Raw genomic sequence first — 8,145 nt, forward strand, 5'->3', positions numbered from 1 at the left:
GAAAGCCCCATGCAGCTACCTGTTTGGATGGAAAATGCTTAGAGTTTTCTTAAATTGCATAGGCTATTGAGAGCTGGCTGTATGTTTTAATAGGTTAGATGCAGCCTCACTCTGCAAAGGCTTCTAGAAAGGATGATGTCAGGAAATTTAATTCCGTATCAAGGAAAAGAAATAAATGCATCTACATAAATGAATCCTCTTGATTTTTCTCACTTTTATTTGTCCTTAATGCCTACATCAAAGAATAGATTCTCCTGTGGATCTTTTCTAACAAGCGAGTCAGAATTAATGCTTCTTTTCTCTGTGCACTCATGGTAACTATTTGCCTTTTTAACTAGTGATGTACTTATTTTTATAGACTTATGTCTTCCAAGATTATGAATTTTTAACATTTATTTATTGTCATCTTAGCACGTAGTGCAGTGCTGCAACGAAAAATATCTTTCCTCGATGACAATAAATGCAGTCACTTATTGAGGTTCTGCTATTTGCCAGATTCGATTTTAGGAACTTCACGTAAATGATCTCCTTAATTTCATAACTCTGGTGAAATTTTCTTTCTGGCTCATTTTCCAGAATCTCTGAAACATTTCCCCGAACCTGAGATTGTGCCTTTCACTAGTGTTTATAACAAGTTGTGTGCTATTTTGTGTGAGCCTAACAGGCAGATGGATGGACTTTATTATGTTTGCAACATCTTGTAAGCTTACCAGTTCAGGGAAGCAGCTACAGGCAGTGTGTTCAGATGGGAAGGACGGCCAGGAGTCTTCTGAATTCATAGGTGAGGAGAATGAATCACTAAGGTGTGTAAACTCCAACCTAGGGACTTCCCTAATATACTTTCTGTTAGTATTAGCTAACACCGGTAAAGTGCTGGAAAATTCCAGGAATCCTCATTAGGTGATTTTAATGGGAATTCTTTCTGTTGAGAGGATAATGCTTAAGAAAATTTTGTAATGGTTTCATCTTTTAGAATCCAACGATAGTTTTTAATAGGACAGAATAGGTGAGACCCACGGTGGTGATTAGAGAAATTTTAGAACGTTTACTTTTTTCTTCTCTTGTCTTCGGTGTGGCTGTGAGGCCAGTAATTGTTTAAATTTGGTGTTTTAAAATAACCAGATTAAGCACATTTTTGTACCACTGGTACCAGCAAAATATTTGTTTCCAACCTTATTATGTATATGACTCATTTTTCAAATAAAACTCTCCCACAGATGGAGATGCTGGATGGATGGAATGTAAGCCCTGCACCTACACCTTGGCACTGAGTGTGGTTTGAAAATGTCTTTTTTTTTAGAAAATCTTTTATTGGCAAGGCACTGTTATTCTAAACGAATTACCAAAGAAATAAAGGTGTTCAAAGCTTTTTAAGAAGCCACGAAACATGAAGTCTCTGCATATAAGTCGTTTTGCAATGACCTCTTCAGATATAAAAGCAGAAATATGTCACCTGTATCCCAGGAAGCTGTGATCCTTAATTCAGAATTAAAATGTAGTTCAATCCCTCTTTGTCTGAGCATCTACAGGATGGGAGAGATGGAAATAGTTTTCAGTGTTTGAACTTGGAATCAATTACAGGAACCAAACCTCACAGCAGAGAATGAGGAATTAATTCATACAAAATGTTATAATTATGAAAACAAAATGACATTCTTGACATGTTGGCAACCAGCTATTAGGCGATATAGACACTTTAACTGAGGTCCAACTCAGTGGTGACACCGAATATGGAAAGAGGTAGACTGATCTGAGAAACTAGAATAAAATTTTTTTGAGAATATCCTGGTGAAGCATATGGTAGCACTGATCTGACTTTAGACAGTTCAGTCCGAGGCGTATAAGGGTTTGCTAAGGGTGTATGATACGCTACCAGAGAACATGCGGGATTTGTGTTCCCTTTTCTACTTTTTCATATATTTATTAGAACATTTGAGACACACAGCTGTGATATGAAGAATGGGGAAAGATCTTCATGACCGGATATGGCAGTTATATGACCTGATATTTCAGGATACAGTGTTAAAGGAAAGACTAGCATAATGTCTACAGGGAAGCAAGCAAAAGGAAAATATCTGCACATTTGTAAAATGAAACATAGGAAAGAAATCATTAAACAATGAGATTGGTTACCTATAAGCAGTGAGTGGCATGAAAATTAAAGAAAGAGATTGAGGAATTGTTGAAGGGCAAATTTAAAAAAAAAGAGTCATGGTAATGAAATACAACTTTGTGATCCTGGATTGCTCCTGGACCAGAGACTTTCTTTTCTAAAGTTATTCACATAATTGGCAACAATTGAATAAGGTTGGTTGATTAGATATCCATATCATATTAATGTTGATTTCCAAATTTAAAAGTACGTTGTTTTAGGAAATACACACTGAGGTAGAAGAGCATTATGTCTATAACACTCAAGGCTCAAGAATTAAAATAATATGTGTATATATAATATATATTCCTGTATTATATACATACGAATATGTATTATACGTAATTTATATCTATACACATTATAATTTAATTATGTACATATCTATATACCTTATGTATATACATATATTTACACAAATGTATTTATTATTTTGTATACCTATATTATCTTTTATATCTACATATAAAACCAGTATTAATTATTATTAATATTGTAGCAGAAACAAGTTTACCTACAACAACTAAACGAGACAAAAGTAGTATTTGCAAGTTAAAAATAATGATATTATGGAAAGAATTTAAAACCTGTAATTTAGAAGATATGAACTTTACATCAAAAACCAGGGATGTACTGTATGATGACTAACATAATATAATTAAAAAACATTGAAATAAAAAAAATTTAAAAAAAAGACCTGCTTTGCTGCAACCAAAAAAAAAAAAAAAGATGAATTCCAATTTGAGGCTCCTTCGGCCTCCCTCCTGGCTGCCATCTTGTGTCCCCGTGTGTGTGTGTGTGTGTGTGTGTGTGTGTACACCTAATCTCAGCTAGTCCGCCTGGGAACCCCTGAGCACCCCAACCCTATTCCCCCATGATTACATTTCCGCTCCAACAAGATGAAAGAAACTATCATGACCAGGAGAAACTCGCCGACTGCAAGCACAAGTGCGCATTGTGGTGGGGAGAGGAACTGCTCGCCGAAGAAGAAGGTGATTCATAGAGCGGCTACAGCAGATGATAAAAAAACTTCAGTTCTCCTTAAGAAGTTAGGGGTAAACAATATCTCTGGTATTGAAGAAATTGAACATGTTCTGGAAACCAAGGAACCGTGATCCATTTTAATAACCCCAAAGTTCAGGCATCACTCGCCACGAACACTTTCACCATTTCAGGCCATGCTGAGACAAAGCAACTGACAGAAATGCTGCCCAATATCTTAAACCAACTTGGTGCCAGACAGTCTGACTGGTTTACGAGGTGGCTGAAGCTCTGCCCAAACAACCTGTGGATGGAAAAGCACCACTTCTTTACCAGAGAGGATGACAATGATGAAGTTCAGATCTTGTGGAGAATTTTGATGAAGCTTCCAAGAATGGGAAGCAAACTGACTTGAGTCAACTTCACAGAAGAAGATAAAACTTGAAGAAGTTACTGGGAGCTGCTATTTTTATATTATGACTGCTTTTTAAGGAGATTTCATTCATGGATGGAAAATAAAATCTAGATCTCTATTTTTAAGCCCAAGCCCATTTGGACACTGCAGCTCTTTTCAGCTTTTGCTTATACACAATTCATTCTTTGCAGCTAATTAAGCTGAAGAAGCCTGGGAATAAAGTGTGAAACAAGGTTAATAAAGTTCTTTGCCTAGGGAAAAAAAAGAAGATATGAATTACAATTTGATTAAATGGAAGTACATATCATACTCATGAATGAAATGACAAAACATGGCAAGACACATCAGTGTTATCCTAAATACATGTATTCTACTAAACTGACTGCTTTAAAAAAACTGACGGTGAAACATGCATAAATAAAAGGTGCCAGGTTTGCTAAGTGAACTTTTGAATAGAATAACAAAACAGGTGATCACATCAACTAGGTATTAAACCATATGAAGTGATAGCATGAAAATAATAAATGTGGTAAAATAAAAAGACAAATAAATGGAACTGGTAGAAAACTCAGACCATCTATGTGTATATGTATACATATAAGTTCTGAAATACATGCACACATGTAAGTATATGCATAGATGAGACACTTATTATGTGATTATATACATATGTGATATAAATTTTATATATACACATATATATATTATATACATTTATACACACACACATACACACAAACACACACTTATGTTACAAGCAAGTAGAACAGTGGGAAAATGACAGATTAATTTGTAGTTGCTGCTGAGACTAGTGGTTAACTAAGACAAGAAGAATAAAGTTGGGTCCCTACCTTTCAAATATGCAAAGGTGGAAACCAGAAATAACCACAAATGTGAAAAAAATGTGATATGGTAATAATAGAAAGAACATAGCTAAGGAATATCTGTGTGGCATATTGGTGAACATTTTATAATCGGAATCTTTTCAAATGAATAAAGAGCAAATCTTTAATAAATTTCAGAACACAAATTTTTGTTCAGTCAGGGGGAAACTAGAGACAAAAGTATTAAGCCTTAAATTCAAAAATATTTGTAATATAGTAAATTGACAAGGAGTAATATCTAGATCACTGCTACCCAGTAGAAGTTTCTATGATGATGAAAATATGGTTTATATCTACCTATCTTGTCCCATATGGTAGCCACTGTATACATACAGCTATTAAACACCAGAATCTGGTGAGTCTTCAATTTTAATTTTTAGAAATTTTATTTATTTTTAAGTCATTTAAATTAGCATTTAAACAGACATCTATGTTACTAGAACAGAAGTACAGCACAGAAAACTTATTTTAAGTAGGCCAGGTCTTAAAGAGTAGTTCATGGAAAAGCTGAATAGCTAGTAGGTATGAGAGGGGTGCAAAATTCACTGATAATCAGAAAAATGGCAAATTAAAGAAACAAGATGTTATTTTATGTGGAAACAAAAATTTAGAAGGGCAAGTATAACTTTGTAGAGGGACATGAGCAATAGGAACTCTTGCTCTGTAGTTGGAATTAGAGTCATTCTGGAAAGCAGTCCGTAATATTTAGTGAAATTATGTGGGTAAATGCTTTATTATCCAGTTTTTTTCTCTTCTGGGTGTTTATCTTAGAGAGATTCTTATACCTACATAGGGCTGTTGGACAAATATTAATAATGAAATCATTTATGGAAATAAGAAATCATAAGCAGTTTAGCTGTCCGTCATTTGGTGAATAGGAAGTAAAGTAAGTTTATTCGTACTGTTGAATAATAGCAGTGCTTTGAAGTAATGAGCTCTCTTTGTATAAAATTATATGAATCGTATTCAGAGGAAAATAAAATAGAATGGCATTTTTGTAAATTAAAGCACCTAGATTCATAAAATAACAGTTCCTATTTCATAAAGAAATTGACATATTTAAAAGAGGAAATAAATACACATTTAGAATGAAAGAATTGCAGTCAAGAATTAATTTAGAGATGAAAATAAATACACTCTAATGTACAATAAACTGAAGCATTGTTTTATCTCAATGCTACAAAACAGTTACAACAGAAAAAGTAGGGGAAAAATGACTGATAAATGTTGTCTGGTGTTCTATATCTTTTCTTGCCTGCATGATATAAAGAAGCAATTAATTAAGGCCTGTCATGAAGAAGAGGGTCTCTCAAATGTTCAGCTAATAATTTCTCTTAAAAATTACAAAGAAGAATGAACATGTATCTGACAGGTATGTCAGCGTGCCTGCAATCTGGTCAGTCAGTCGGTCACGCCAGTGTTTAGTAAGTAAATGCTTTTGTGGCAGACACCCACTAAGGGATATTCCAGTGAGTAAGACAGACATGGGCCTTGACTTCATGATTTCTTTATGTCTAATAGGAAATATAGATTGATGCAAGCATTTGATTAAAAATATTATGGCTGACAACCGCTACAGAAACAGCATGCCAGGCTGCTTTGGAATAATACAACAGAGAGTCCTGGTCCAGTTCAGAAGGTTAGGAAACTACCTACTCCGGAAAGATGCTGCTGAAGCTTTCCCTGAAAAGTGAGCAAGCTTCAGTGTCGAAAAGATGGTGATAGGTGGAGGGGGCTTATACTCAACTTTTTAAAAATAAGCTGTCATTACTGCATTTAAACTGTTTTAGACAATAGAAAAGAGAAAGTTGTAGAAAGAACACAGCTCTAAAACAAACCAAAAAGGAAAACAACTAGTAGAATTAAACCTGGAAAGATGAAAGGCAAAAGAAAAACCATTATTATTACAAGCTGGAGTTTAAACTACAAATTCAAAGGAAATGTTGACAATATTAAGTTAATCCGCTAGTATAACAGATTAAAATGAAAAGAGATTACAATTATCTCAAAGGTGTGCATAAACTTTTTATAAATTCAGCAATCACTTACAATTTAAAAAAGATTAAAAATTAATAAAAGAAACATATCTTAATTTTAAATGATATTATTTAGAAGCAAACTCATAAATTCAGGGGGGGAAAAATGCCTTCCTTGGCATTATGCGGGTGGTTTTAGCTAAAAGCAATACAACCTACTAAAATAACTTTAAGTATTGTAAATAAATGTAACAAAATAAAAAAGATATGCTGCATTGATAAATTATTTTTATTTATAAATTGATCTGTAAATTCTGATTTCAATTGCTATTCCTAAAATTGTTTTGTAGGGTACAAACAGCTTATCCTAAAAATCATCTGGAAGAGTTAATTGACAAGAACTTTGGGATATACTTAAAGTAGAGCATTTGAATTTGCAGATTCACTATGACAAATAACAACTATGTTTAAAGATAATTGTAGTGTAAATGACCAATGAAAGTATTGACAGAGGCCAGAAACAGACCCAAGCATTTAATGGGGGATTCTTCTTGATATATGGCAAAGGTGACGTTTCAATCAGTAGGGAAAAGCTTTTTGTTAGATGGTATTTGGATGGCTGTTTATGTCCATATAAAAATAATTAAGATTCCTATCAGATACCAATACAAAAATTTAACTTCCAGTTGGATTAGAGAAATAACTAAATGTGATAAAAGAAAATGTTTAAAAATTATAAAAAGAGAGACAGAATATTTTTGGGCAATCAGTTGTAAGGTGTATTACATAAGGGACAAAATCCCCACCAAACCTAAAGGAAAAGATAATTAAATGTAACTATTTTAAATTTCGTGTATTTATAAACAGCACAAAGTTTATATTCTATAAGAGCAAAAGATATTTTTTAATTCATATAATAAATACCTTACAGTGAAAAGGCAAATATAGAATGGAAGAAAATATTTACAAATCATACATTTTGATAAACACTTAATATCGAAAAATAAATGAATAAAAACAAGCAAAAACTGGGAATCAGGCCTATAAATACAGAGAACAAACCAATGTTTGCCAGAGGGAAGGATAATATAGGAGGTTGAGCAAAGTGGCAAAGGGAGTGAGAGATACAGGTTCAGTTATGGAATGAATAAGTCACAAAAGGATGAAAGGTACAGCATAAGGAATATAGTCAGTGATATTGTGATGAGTACCATATGGTGACGAATGGCAACTATACTTGTGGTGAGCATAGCATATATATGTATAAACTTGTTGAATCACTACATTGTACACCTGACACTAATGTAACATTGTGTGTCAACTATATTCAGAGAAATAAATTATAATACAAGAGTTAATGTATCCCAGAATCTATAAAAACTACCAGAATTTAACAACAAATACAAACAGTTTAATGGGCAAAGGACTTGAATGAACATTGTCAAAGAAAAATACACAAAGATAGCCCACAAGCATATGAAAAAATGCCCAACATCACTCATTATCATGGAAATGCAAATCAAAACCACACACGTGTTAGGGTGGCCACTATCAAAACAAAAACTAAAGAATCAGAAAATAATGGGTGCTGGGGATGTGGAGATGTGGAAGAATTGGAAACTTTTGCACCGTTAGTAGAATGTAAATGGTGCAGCTGCTCTGGACATCTATGGAGGTTCCTCAAAAATTAAAAACAGAATTACCATATGCTACACCAATCGACTTCTGGGTATATCT

General features: G+C 33.6%; 1 pseudogene; it reads left to right on the forward strand.

Annotated features, from left to right (window-relative positions):
- Positions 1 to 672: 672 nt before the first annotated feature.
- LOC121101831 lies at positions 673 to 3,548 on the forward strand (annotated as a pseudogene).
- The last annotated feature ends 4,597 nt before the right edge of the window (positions 3,549 to 8,145 follow it).

This window comes from Ursus maritimus, unplaced genomic scaffold (genome assembly GCF_017311325.1).
Source record: "Ursus maritimus isolate PB19 unplaced genomic scaffold, ASM1731132v1 scaffold_94, whole genome shotgun sequence".
NCBI classification, from domain to species: domain Eukaryota; kingdom Metazoa; phylum Chordata; class Mammalia; order Carnivora; family Ursidae; genus Ursus; species Ursus maritimus.